The 14022-nt window shown below is 43.5% G+C and overlaps 1 protein-coding gene across 6 annotated transcripts in view; it reads left to right on the forward strand.

Annotated features, from left to right (window-relative positions):
• The window catches only part of LOC118375293 (RNA-binding protein Musashi homolog 2-like), a 432377-nt gene that overhangs the window by 171483 nt on the left and 246872 nt on the right, over window positions 1-14022 (forward strand). The gene's annotated exons all lie outside the window — the stretch shown is intronic.

The raw sequence follows: 14022 nt of genomic DNA on the forward strand, positions 1-14022 counted from the left end.
TCTCTCTCTCTCTCTCTCTCTCTCTCTCTGAGATTGCTTGTCTTCTTTACCAATGGAGATATGGAGCATTTCCCAGTAGTTGTTTTGACTCTCCATTGAAACATACTGTAATTAAATGATCAACAGATGATTGAGAGAAAGCTCCCTCGCCTGCCAACTGATATCAGACTGGACTGCCAAAAGTCTTCTCTCAAAGCCCAGAGCTGGGGCTTCCGCTCAGTGCTAGCTATGGACTGGCTGCTCTTTTCAGCAACACTTCACAGCCATATTCTGATGTTGCATGCGACAACGCAGATACATTTGGAAGCTGCCCAGTGCTTCAGACCTGGGGGGACATTTCATTTTTTTCTTGTATTTCCTTTGAGTGATGGTGGGTCCAGGAAATACATTACAGAGCCCCAAATGAAGAAAAGACAGCCACAGTTTCTATTGGCAGTGTCCTGTTTGATATAAATCCTCTAGGTTTTGATAGCCATACATCCCTGCCTGTGTGACTGAGGGTAAAATATGTCAAGACAGCAGATTGGGAGAATGCCAAGGCTCCTCTCCTCCTACGATAGGCATCTCTACTAGGAGTGATGGATGAAGGAGTCCCCTCTCAAACACAATGGTAAATGGCTCCTGATGGCGTGGGGCCATTAAACAAAGGCCTGCCTCAGCTGGGCCCTGAGAGAGTTATGAACCACCCCTGTTCAGCCATACACAGCAGAGTGATACAAGAGCCTGTTGGATGGGACAGACCTAAGTTGTTGGACTGGGTTTAGTTTATCTGGTTGTGGCCAAACTCCGATGGTAGATATGGAGTTACATCCTAGTTTGTGCACACAGAACCCAAACCAGAGTGGCTCCACTCTGTAGTGGACTGCATTTCTGCTCATTCCAATTCTACTACTTTTCGTTTCAAATATTTTTATTAAACACACACAAGAATGGTGTATAGGTATACATGACAGGTATACAATTCTTATCTAAACATAAAAGAGCAGACAGGAACAACAAGACCCAGAGTTCTGGGTGCAGAACAAATAATACAAAACACGACATACAAAACAAGGACACGTAGAAAGAAAGAGGGAAGATGTCCCCCTATCCCCTCCCCCCCATCCCCTATTCCCCCAACTGCTCGGGTGGCAGGGCCAGCACACGCTGCCCAAAGGTAGATTAAAATATTACAATTGAGAGTGCGTTAATAAGTACAAATTCACAGCGCCGACTCGTCCAAGTAGGAGAGGAAAGGCTGCCAGATTTGATCAAATGTTGATAATTTATTGTTCAGAATATATCTAATTCTTTCTAAGTTTACAGTGTTTGCCAATTCACTGAGCCATAATTTGATAGAGGGCGCTTCCCTCCTTTTCCAAAACAACAAGATTCGTTTTTTTGCCGAGATGAGACCATACAAGATTAGTTGTTTTTGGGGGTTGGTTAATCCGTTTAGGGACTCAGATGCTCCCAGGATTATCAGAAGCGGGTCTGGATCTATTGAAGTCTCCAAAACTTCAGAGAGGATCCTGAAAATTCCACACCAATAACCATGCAAGCTAGAGCATAGGGCAAAGCAGTGGAGTAGTGTACCCTGCGTAGCCTGACATTTATCACATGTACGGGATGTGTCAGGAAATATCCTATGCAGTTTTCAGTTTAGTTTTAATCTGTGTAATACCTTGAATTGTATAAGACGATGTCTGGAATTAATGGAGCATGTGTGGATATACTCCAAGCTCTCTTCCCAGTCTGCCACTGAGATGTCAGTCCCTAGTTCTTCCTCCCATTTTGCCTTGATGGCATCAGTAGAAGGTGTGCTAACAGATTGAAAAGCATCATATAGACGCAATATCAGTTTATCTGAGGTGGGGCATATTTTTATGCATCCGTCAAACATGGAAGGTTTAGCATTCCCAAATGTTGGGAGGTGTTTTCTAACGTAGTCTCTAATTTGTAGGTATCTGAAAAAATTACTTCTGGGAAGATTATAAGTTTCCCTCAGCAGCTGAAAGGAAGCAAAGGTCCCTTCTATGTATAAATCCCCTATAGTACTTATCCCCAACTCTCCCCATTGCTCAAAGGTGTTATCAAGGTTAGAAGGGGCAAAGGAGGGATTCCTGGCGACAGGGAGCATGAATGACATTGGTCTGAGCTCAAAGTGGACTTTAATTTGCTTCCAGATTCGGACTGTGCTATGTATTATAGGATTGTTACAATAAAGTGACATCTCCAGATTGACATGCGACAAAATCACAGCGCCAATGGAGAAGGGGTGACACTCCTCACGCTCCATACTGAGATGGGATACTAGCCTGGGGTTCTGTTACATAGAGGAGGATGTCATCTGCGTATAGGGAGATCTTATTTAGAGTATCTTTAGTATTATAGCCGTGTATTGCTGCATGAGATCTAATCGTCTGAGCGAGCGGTTCGATAATTAGGGCGAAGAGCATAGGCGACAGCGCACAACCCTGCCTTGTCCCCCTGTTGAGGTTAAATCGGGGCGACAATGATTGGTTAGTGAGTATTCTGGCACAGGGGTACCTATATAAAAGCTGGATCCAATTTATGAACCCATCTCCAATATTACATTTCTGTAGGACCTTGAATAGATAGGGCCACTCAACTTGGTCAAAGGCCTTTTCGGCGTCAAGAGATATGACGTCAAGGTCCACGTTGGGTAACCTCTGAGAATACATAATATTGAAGAGGCGCCTGAGATTGAAGAATGAGTTTCTGTTAGGGATAAAGCTGGACTGGTCCGAATGGACCAATTTGCCAATTAAAGTGCTAAGCCTGTTAGCCAGAGTTTTTGCTAAAATCTTTTGGTCTGTATTAAGGAGAGATATTGGTCTGTATGACCCTACCTCTTCTGGGTCTTTACCCTTCTTATGTATAACTGTAATGAACGCTTCGTCCAAAGTAGAAGGGAGAGCTCCATCCTCATTGGCCTGAACCAACATTTTGTGCAGATAGGGGGACAGCATGTTGCTGAATGTTTTATAGAATTCACCAGGGTATCCATCTGGGCCCGGGGTCTTGCCACTCTTTAGAGATTTAATTGTTTCTCGAATTTCATCAAGAGATATTTCCTTATTCAGGAAGTTAGAATCTTTCTGGTTCAGGGCAGGAATATTTACAGTCCTCCAAAAATGTTTGCATAATTAAGGGGTTAGGATCCGCTTTAGATGTATATAGAGTCTCATAAAACTGCCGGAATCTGTCATTGATGTCTTTGGGGGAAGAGAGTAATTCCCCAGATGCAGATTTAACCCTGTGAATCATTCGGTCACTCACATTTTTTCGAAGTTGTCTGGCGAGTAATTTGTGTGGTTTGTCACCAAACTCAAAATATTTTTGCTTGGCATAGAGAAAAGATTTAGCAATTTTAGCTGAGAGAATCTGATTATATTAACATTTTAAAGAGGTCATTTTTTTATGTTTCTCCATAGATGGGTGGCTACCATTCTCCCTATCCAGTAAGTGAATTTGTCCCTCTAGTTCTTCCAGTTTTCCTCTGTTTTGCCTACTCCTGGCAGCCTGAAAGGAGATGATACAGCCTCTCAGATAAGCCTTCAGTGTTTCCCACAATAATGCTGGGGAGGTCTCTGTGTTGTCGTTGGTATCAAAGAAAAATGTAATTTGGTCTTTAAGATATTCACAGAATGTTGGTTCTGTGAGGAGCTGAGGATTCAGCCTCCAGACCCTCTCGTTTGGTACAATGTCACCCAATCTCAGGGAGAAGGTGAGTGGACTGTGGTCCGAGATTATAATATCATGATACCTCACATTACAGGTATAGGGGAGTAGTCTAGCATCCAACAAAAAGTAGTCAATTCGAGTGTAAACATTGTGACCATGAGAGTAAAAGGAGTATTCCCTAACCGTAGGGTTAGCGATCCTCCATATATCAAATAAGTTTGAATTTTTTATGTAGGTATTCAAGAATTCGCTTGAATAGGAGGTAGGGGTTCGCCGGGTAGAGGATCTATCCAAATATTGGTCTAGCACACAGTTAAGGTCCCCTCCAATGACCAGGTTAGTATGGGAGATATCTGGAATCAGGGCAAGGACTCTTGAAAAAAGAGGGGTTGTCAATGTTTGGCCCATAGATATTTAGTAGAGTTACTGAGGAAGAGTGGATTTCTCCTATTGCGATCACATACCGACCCTCTTTATCCGCAATAGTGGTTTTATGTAGAAAGGGAATTCCTTTTCGTACCAGAATCGCTGTGCCTCTCGTTTTGGCAGAGAAGTTAGAGTGATACACTTGCCCCACCCACCTACACTTAAGTCTGCTATGAGAGTTATTCTTCAGATGGGTTTCTTGCAAAAATATAATATCAGACGAGAGTGCGTTCAAGTGGGCTAGGACCTTGCCCCTCTTAATTGACATTCCAGGAAGTGAATGTAAGCCCCGCCCTCCTCTCGTTTGCAGTTCCTATGGTGGCCTGCATACCATGTAACTTGATAAAAAGGTAAGAAAGCGCACCAAACCATCACGATCAGCATATGTAGCACCTACACCCGAGCAGTATCCAACCCACCCCTCCCCCTGCAAGCCCCTTTACTTCCCACCCTGTTCCCCTAATTTCCCCAACACTTACCCCCCCATCAACCCACATTTAACAGGCATGCACAAACAGTAGAGAAAAAAAAGGAAAAATAAAAATAATAAACACATTGTCTGGCCGATGCCAAAAAAGCACGGCGCGACCTCGAACCAGAGGTAAAACAAAAATAAAATCCCAACTATACTTTCACCTCTCACTATTCTACAACTTCTACTAAACATATGAACTGAGGAGGCTCCCGCGAGTTAAGTGTTCAGTTAGCATCTAATAAACCTAAACCGAATAAGTTGCAACTTAAAGATATTGCACATTTAAGCGTCATTCTGGGTCAATCCCAGAAATCCCAGAGATAAGCAAGATATAGCCTCAAGATAATATTGCTAAGCACTGCCGGTCAAAAAATAAACCATCCGCAACCGACATAGTCAGCCGTACCTTTACATACTGTGGGTCAGGAGATCGGAACAAGGATTTGTTAAATTAGACGTTCCCCCCCCCCCCATAAAAAAAAATCTGTTTAATAAAAAATAAATACAAATATATACCTATATATATATACACATACACATACATACATACATACATACACATACATACACACACACACACACATACCACACACACACACACGTATACACACATATACATGTATGTATACATACCCACACAAAAAAATCATATATAAAAATATATATTTAAAGAATATGTATATACATACATATATATATACACACACACACACACACACACACACACACACACACACACACACACACACACACACACACACACACACACACACACACACACACACATATATATATATACACACACACACACACACACATGTATACATACATATACATGTATGTATACATACCCACACAAAAAAATCATATATATATTTAAAGAATATGTATATACATCCATATGCACACATACACATACAAACATTCATACCCCAGAATAACAATCTACACTGATTTAAAATATACACATACATAATACTAAAATGCTAAGTGAAAATAGTAATAAAGTACAAATAGTAATTATATGTACGCACACCTACACATACATAAGCACTACAGAGGGCTGGTGGGACTCTAGTCGGGAGAGAGGCCCACGGCCAGACAAAGGCAGAACTGCACAAAACATCAACTTGCTAACTAGGTGTCTGCCCCCTCCCAACCATCACCCCCAGTCCCCTGCAAGCAATAAATAAATGGTATGGTAGTAAGAGTAATGTAAGGATTGTAAAATAAATAACGAAACAAAACAAAAGTGGGGGAATATAAGTATATCCGTCCGAAGGTGTCAGTGATCAAACCCGGAAGTAAAAAATATGCATCGCTGAGCACCGCCGGGATGAAAGTGAATTTAACGTTAAATGAGAGCTCTGACCGCCATCCATTGGTCTGATCAGCGTCTAACATGCTCGGTAGCCCTTGTTGAGCCCGTTTAATACGTTTTCACCCAATATGGTATAGTATGGATTCGAGTCCATGAGCAGACCCTAACACGCAATAACAAGGCACCCTAACCTGTACGGGGGATTGGTGTATATCCCTGGATAAACTTCTCTGCGTCCAAAACCGAGGAGAGACAAATCTTCTCACCGGAAGGCGGGGTAATTCTTAGTCTTGCAGGGAAGAGCAAGGCTGGGCGAAGATGGAGTTTGTAGAGTTTGGTCATGACATCTCTGTAGTCGGCGCGGTGCTTTGCCACATCGGGCGCATAATCCTCATAGACACGGAATGGATGCCCTTTATGTGACCGGTTGCCCCTCATTCGAGCTTCACGCAGGATAAGATCCTTGGTCTTGAAACTGTGACAACAGATGATTACTGGGCGAGGACGTTGGGCCGGTCCAGGCACTGGGACAAGGGAGCGATGTGCGCGGTCCAGCTGGGGATCCGAATCCAAAACATCCGATCCCATTGCATCCTTCAATAGCTTGGCGAAGAAGTCGGTAGCGCGAGAGCCCGCCTCTATCCCCTCTGCCAGACCAACAACGCGAAGGTTATTACGTCTGGATCGGCCCTCCAGGTCCACCAATTTCACATTGTATCCTGCAATGATGTGCATAGCTTCTCTAACTCGTCGATCCTACCAGTGTTGAATTCAGAAGCTTTCTCAAGGTCCACAATACTCTGGCCATGCGAAGCGACCGTTCGAATGACGCTCTCGATTTTGGTGTCCAGCTCAGCAATAGTGGCCTTAAGATCCTCAGCTATAGCAACACGTAGCTCCCCCAAAGCCCGGGTAAGTTCTGTAAGTGTCACGTTGTTGCAGGTGCCTCCCGCCATGTCTGTCTCGTTGTTTAGTGGGGAGGAGGCCTCCGCTGTGGATTTATTGTGCTTTGGTCGCTTATTACTCGGCATTTTCATATAAAAAGTTACAATCTTGTATTAGAAAGAAACGTTTGTTGTAAAAAGTGCCATAAAGTAGGTTAAATTAGATTAGTTCGCAAAAAAGTTGCAGGAGCCTCTCACGCACAGCCGTTCACTCCAACATGCTAGCTCCGCCCCCCCAATTCTACGACTTTTCTACTTATTTTGTTAGCTCTGTGTGGGTGGGTGTGTGGTGGGTGGTTGTGTGGGTGGGTTTTGGGTATGCGCACCCATAAGTGGCCTTTTCATCCAATTGGCCCTGCCTGATAATTGCCATGGCGATTCACACCAGCTGAGCCATCAGTCACATATAGAATAGAGGACGCTGCTGCGATTAATGCAAACGGCCAACTAAGGTTTCACAGTGACTGTCCAGCCTGTTAATGAATACTTCACTGGGGAAATGTTGGATCAGTCAGAGCTTGTCTTCATCTGACTGTTGTCAAGCTGACATGGTATTAATCTGTACTTTGAACAATGGTTTTTCACTAAACACTGATTTGTGGGAGATGACTGAAATACTTAAAAATTGTGTCTTGTTGTTCTTATTGTCTTGTCTTATTGTCTTGTCTTATGGCCTTGTCTTATTGTCTTGTCTTATGGTCTTGTCTTATGGCCTTGTCTTATTGTCTTGTCTTATTGTCTTGTCTTATTGTCTTGTCTTATTGTCTTGTCTTATTGTCTTGTCTTATTGTCTTGTCTTATTGTCTTGTCTTATTGTCTTGTCTTATTGTCTTGTCTTATGGCCTTGTCTTATTGTCTTGTCTTATTGTCTTGTCTTATGGCCTTGTCTTATTGTCTTGTCTTGTCTTATTGTCTTGTCTTATGGCCTTGTCTTATTGTCTTGTCTTATGGTCTTGTCTTATTGTCTTGTCTTATGGCCTTGTCTTATTGTCTTGTCTTATTGTCTTGTCTTATTGTTTTGTCTTCTTGTCTTGTCTTATGGTCTTGTCTTATGGCCTTGTCTTATTGTCTTGTCTTCTTGTCTTGTCTTATGGTCTTGTCTTCTTGTCTTGTCTTATGGTCTTGTCTTCTTGTCTTCTTGTCTTGTCGTATTGTTGTGTCTTATGGTATTGTCTTATTGTCTTGTTTTATTGTCTTGTCTTCTTGTCTTATGGTCTTGTCTTATTGTCTTATTGTTTTGTCTTATTGTCTTGTCTTATTGTCTTGTCTTATGGTCTTCTTGTCTTATTGTCTTGTCATATGGTCTTGTCTTATTGTTTTGTCTTCTTGTCTTATTGTCTTGTCTTATTGTCTTGTCATATGGTCTTGTCTTATTGTCTTGTCTTATTGTTTTGTCTTCTTGTCTTATTGTATTGTCTTATTGTCTTGTCTTATGGTCTTCTTGTCTTATGGTCTTGTCTTATTGTTTTATTGTCTTGTCTTCTTGTCTTATGGTCTTGTCTTATTGTCTTCTTGTCTTATTGTTTTGTCTTCTTGTCTTATTGTTTTGTCTTCTTGTCTTGTCTTATTGTCTTGTCTTATTGTCTTGTCTTATGGTCTTCTTGTCTTATTGTCTTGTCATATGGTCTTGTCTTATTGTCTTGTCTTATTGTTTTGTCTTCTTGTCTTATTGTCTTGTCATATGGTCTTGTCTTATTGTCTTGTCTTATTGTTTTGTCTTCTTGTCTTATTGTATTGTCTTCTTGTCTTGTCTTATGGTCTTCTTGTCTTATTGTCTTGTCATATGGTCTTGTCTTATTGCTTTGTCTTATTGTCTTCTTGTCTTATTTTCTTGTCATATGGTCTTGTCTTATTGCTTTGTCTTATTGTCTTCTTGTCTTGTCTTATTGTCTTGTCATATGGTCTTGTCTTATTGTCTTATTGTCTTGTCATATGGTCTTGTCATATGGTCTTGTTTATTGCTTTGTCTTATTGTCTTGTCTTATTTTCTTGTCATATGGTCTTGTCTTATTGCTTTGTCTTATTGTCTTCTTGTCTTGTCTTATTGTCTTGTCATATGGTCTTGTCTTATTGTCTTGTCATATGGTCTTGTCTTATTGTCTTGTCTTATTGCTTTGTCTTATTGTCTTCTTGTCTTGTCTTATTGTCTTGTCATATGGTCTTGTCTTATTGTTTTGTCTTATTGTCTTGTCTTATTGTTTTGTCTTGATCCTAGTTACTGCTGTTAAGTCTCTGGTTATACTGTACAACAACAACAACAGATGTGCTCATCAAACAGTGTGGTGCCTAGGATGGACACTGATGGAGATTACATGAGAAATGTTCATTAACACCAAGCTCACTAATTAGAATTGATAAATCAAGTCAATGTAAGCATCTAAAAAACATTTTGATACTTAGATTTCATATGTTGAAATTCTCTCTTTACACTGCAAACAAAAAAAGTATGTTTTGAAATCTCAACCCTCATTGTGAGAGAGACACAGAGAGTGTCTGTGTGGGGGTGAGAGAGAGAGACAGAGAGTGTCTGTGTGGGGGTGAGAGAGAGAGACAGAGAGTGTCTGTGTGGGAGTGAGTGAGAGAGACAGAGAGTGTCTGTGTGGGAGTGAGAGAGAGAGACACATAGAGTGTCTGTGTGGGAGTGAGAGAGAGAGAGACACAGAGAGTGTCTGTGTGGGAGTGAGAGAGAGAGACACAGAGAGTGTCTGTGTGGGAGTGAGAGAGAGAGAGACACAGAGAGTGTCTGTGTGGGAGTGAGAGAGAGAGACACAGAGAGTGTCTGTGTGGGAGTGAGAGAGAGAGAGACACAGAGAGTGTCTGTGTGGGAGTGAGAGAGAGAGACACAGAGAGTGTCTGTGTGGGAGTGAGAGAGAGAGAGACACAGAGAGTGTCTGTGTGGGAGTGAGAGAGAGAGACACAGAGAGTGTCTGTGTGGGAGTGAGAGAGAGAGAGACACAGAGAGTGTCTGTGTGGGAGTGAGAGAGAGAGAGACACAGAGAGTGTCTGTGTGGGAGTGAGAGAGAGAGAGACACAGAGAGTGTCTGTGTGGGAGTGAGAGAGAGAGACACAGAGAGTGTCTGTGTGGGGGTGAGAGAGTGAGACAGACAGACAGAGTGTCTGTGTGGGGGTGAGAGAGTGAGACAGACAGAGTGTCTGTGTGGGGGTGAGAGAGTGAGACAGACAGACAGAGTGTCTGTGTGGGGGTGAGAGAGTGAGACAGACAGACAGAGTGTCTGTGTGGGGGTGAGAGAGTGAGACAGACAGACAGACAGACAGAGTGTCTGTGTGGGGGTGAGAGAGTGAGACAGACAGAGTGTCTGTGTGGGGGTGAGAGAGTGAGACAGACAGACAGAGTGTCTGTGTGGGGGTGAGAGAGTGAGAGAGACAGAGAGTGTCTGTGTGGGAGTGAGAGAGAGAGACACAGAGAGTGTCTGTGTGGGGGTGAGAGAGTGAGACAGACAGACAGAGTGTCTGTGTGGGGGTGAGAGAGTGAGACAGACAGACAGAGTGTCTGTGTGGGGGTGAGAGAGTGAGACAGACAGACAGAGTGTCTGTTTGGGGGTGAGAGAGTGAGACAGACAGACAGAGTGTCTGTTTGGTGGTGAGAGAGTGAGATAGACAGAGTGTCTGTGTGGGGGTGAGAGAGTGAGACAGACAGACAGAGTGTCTGTGTGGGGGTGAGAGAGTGAGACAGACAGAGTGTCTGTGTGGGGGTGAGAGAGTGAGACAGACAGACAGAGTGTCTGTGTGGGGGTGAGAGAGTGAGACAGACAGAGTGTCTGTTTGGGGGTGAGAGAGTGAGACAGACAGAGTGTCTGTGTGGGGGTGAGAGAGTGAGACAGACAGACAGAGTGTCTGTGTGGGGGTGAGAGAGTGAGACAGACAGAGTGTCTGTGTGGGGGTGAGAGAGTGAGACAGACAGACAGAGTGTCTGTTTGGGGGTGAGAGAGTGAGACAGACAGACAGAGTGTCTGTTTGGTGGTGAGAGATTGAGACAGACAGAGTGTCTGTGTGGGGGTGAGAGAGAGATGAACTGCTTTACCATCATCTCTCTTTACCAACTGTTCTTTACTCAATCACAGGCCGTCGCAAAACACAACTATCCTGTCATCTTCAGCATCTGTTATATATTGCTGACTCAATTACACACTCACAATGGCATAGCGCTTTTATGAGTCTGTCTGCTAAAATACACTATTTCTGCATGATTGTATTTTATTGTAACTTGAATCAAATTTGCTATCACCAGGCTTTTGTACACTATAACATAAATAAAGGCAATGTATTGCAAGAGGAGGCAGAGATGCAGTATCTCTTTTAACACCCCAACCTGCTATTCTTAAGCATTGTTCTCCATGGAAAAAAGAGAGACGGCAATTTGCATTCATTAAGGCTTTTTTCTGACACAGTGGGTTCCGCTAACCATTCTTTCCCCCTCAATAATAGAAACACAAATTGAGTCTGGAAGCCCGGTGGATGGAGGATGATGGGAAATATATGAATTAGTCTCTTGTCATTTGTGGGGATAATTTGAATGTTGTCATGGTAATTTGGACTTGGGAGGCTACGGGTCAGTTTCCAAACAGAGACCTTGCACTGGGAAGCCCAATCCTTGTGAAGGCCTGATAAGGCGCTGTGTGTAGCCTTCAGCGCAATGATGAATTACCTGCTTATCGGGCTCAGCCCAGAGAGACACACAGCACAGCATAGAACGAATGCACGAGACTGAGAGACATAGTGATGGAGGGAGAGATGGGGCGAGAGAGGGGGAGACAGGATGTGATTGTGCTATAGAAACAGGAAGAATGAGCAGGAGGGAGAGGCGTTGCTGGTGACAGTGAGAATAGAGATTCATTGTAGCCATTCTTCAGTGCATCTGTCCTGTGTGAAACCACAGATGAAGACACACACAGTGGTAGCTACACATCACCTGGCAATGTGATGGCATTCAGAAGAATGTTCATGTAGATGTTACGCGGGATCATTTCAATTCCATTCCATTTTACCTCCCATGATGACGTTTTGACTTTGTGGCACCCTCTTTCATGGCTTTGATTTAACGATAGGATGTGTTTATGGTAGATAGTGAATGGCATTTTAATAGAAAATGGTTTGTGATGGGTTAACCAGTAGCAACAAAGCTGTTAAGATGTTCTTGGACTTTGGTGTTCTCTGGTGGTGGAGTAAGAGGACCACCAAATGTCTTCTCCCTCATCTTCTCCCTCATCTTGTCTCTCATCTTCTCTCTCATCTTCTCCCTAATCTTGTCTCTCATCTTGTCTCTCATCTTCTCCCTCATCTTGTCTCTCATCTTCTCCCTCATCTCTCATCTTCTCCCTCATCTTGTCTCTCATCTTCTCCCTCATATCTTCTCCTCATCTTTCTCCCTCATCTTCTCCCCTCATCGTGTCTCTTATCTTCTCCTCATCTTCTCCCATCTTCTCCCTCATCTTGTCTCTCATCTTCTCCTCATCTTCTCCCTCATTTTGTCCCTCATCTTCTCCCTCATCTTTCCCTCATCTTGTCTCCCATCTTCTCCCTCATCTTGTCTCTCATCTTCTCCCTCATCTTCTCTCATCTTGTCTCTCATCTTCTCCTCATATTCTCCCCTCATCGTGTCTCTTATCTTCTCCCTCATCTTGTCTCTCATCTTCTCCCTCATCTCTCATATTCTCCCTCATCTTCTCCCTCATCTTCTCCCATCTTCTCCCTCATCTTGTCTCTCATCTTCTCCCTCATCTTCTCCATAATCTTGTCTCTCGTCTTCTCCCTCATTTTCTCCCTCATCTTGTCCCTCATCTTCTCCCTCATCTTGTCTCTCATCTTCTCCCTCATCTTCTCCCTCATCTTCTCCCTCATCTTGTATCTCATCTTCTCCTCATCTTCTCCCTCATCTTCTCCTTCGTCTTGTCTCTCATCTTCTCCTCGTCTTGTCTCTCATCTTCTCCCTCATCTTCTCCCTCGTCTTGTCTCTCATCTTCTCCCTCATCTTCTCCCTCATCTTGTCTCTCATCTTCTCCTTCATCTTGTATCTCATCTTCGACCTCATCTTGTCTCCCTCATCTTCTCCCTCATCTTGTCCCTCATCTTCTCTCTCATCTTGTCTCTCATCTTCTCCATCATCTTCTCCCTCATCTCATCTTCTCCCTCATCTTGTCTCTCATCTTCTCCCCCATCTTGTCTCTCATCTTCTCCCTCATCTTGTCTCTCATCTTCTCCCTCATCTTCTCCCTCATCTTCTCCCTCATCTTGTCTCTCATCTTCTCTCTCATCTTCTCCCTCATCTTGTCTCTCATCTTCTCCCTCATCTTCTCCCTCATCTTGTCTCTCATCTTCTCCCTCATCTTCTCTCTCATCTTCTCCCTCATCTTGTCTCTCATCTTCTCCCTCATCTTGTCTCTCATCTTCTCCCTCATCTTCTCCCTCATCTTGTCTCTCATCTTCTCCCTCATCTTGTCTCTCATCTTCTCCCTCATCTTCTCTCTCATCTTCTCCCTCATCTTGTCTCTCATCTTCTCCCCCATCTTGTCTCTCATCTTCTCCCTCATCTTGTCTCTCATCTTCTCCCTCATCTTCTCTCTCATCTTCTCCCTCATCTTGTCTCTCATCTTCTCCCCCATCTTGTCTCTCATCTTCTCCCTCATCTTGTCGCTCATCTTCTCCCTCATCTTGTCTCTCATCTTCTCCCTCATATTGTCTCTCATCTTCTCCCTCATATTCTCCCTCATCGTGTCTCTTATCTTCTCCCTCATCTTCTCCCATCTTCTCCCTCATCTTGTCTCTCATCTTCTCCCTCATCTTCTCCCTCATTTTGTCCCTCATCTTCTCCCTCATCTTCTCCCTCATCTTGTCTCCCATCTTCTCCCTCATCTTGTCTCTCATCTTCTCCCTCATCTTCTCTCATCTTGTCTCTCATCTTCTCCCTCATATTCTCCCTCATCGTGTCTCTTATCTTCTCCCTCATCTTGTCTCTCATCTTCTCCCTCATCTCTCATATTCTCCCTCATCTTCTCCCTCATCTTCTCCCATCTTCTCCCTCATCTTGTCTCTCATCTTCTCCCTCATCTTCTCCATCATCTTGTCTCTCGTCTTCTCCCTCATTTTCTCCCTCATCTTGTCCCTCATCTTCTCCCTCATCTTGTCTCTCATCTTCTCCCTCATCTTCTCCC

The sequence above is a fragment of the Oncorhynchus keta genome, chromosome 18, assembly GCF_023373465.1.
Source record: "Oncorhynchus keta strain PuntledgeMale-10-30-2019 chromosome 18, Oket_V2, whole genome shotgun sequence".
Lineage (NCBI taxonomy): Eukaryota > Metazoa > Chordata > Actinopteri > Salmoniformes > Salmonidae > Oncorhynchus > Oncorhynchus keta.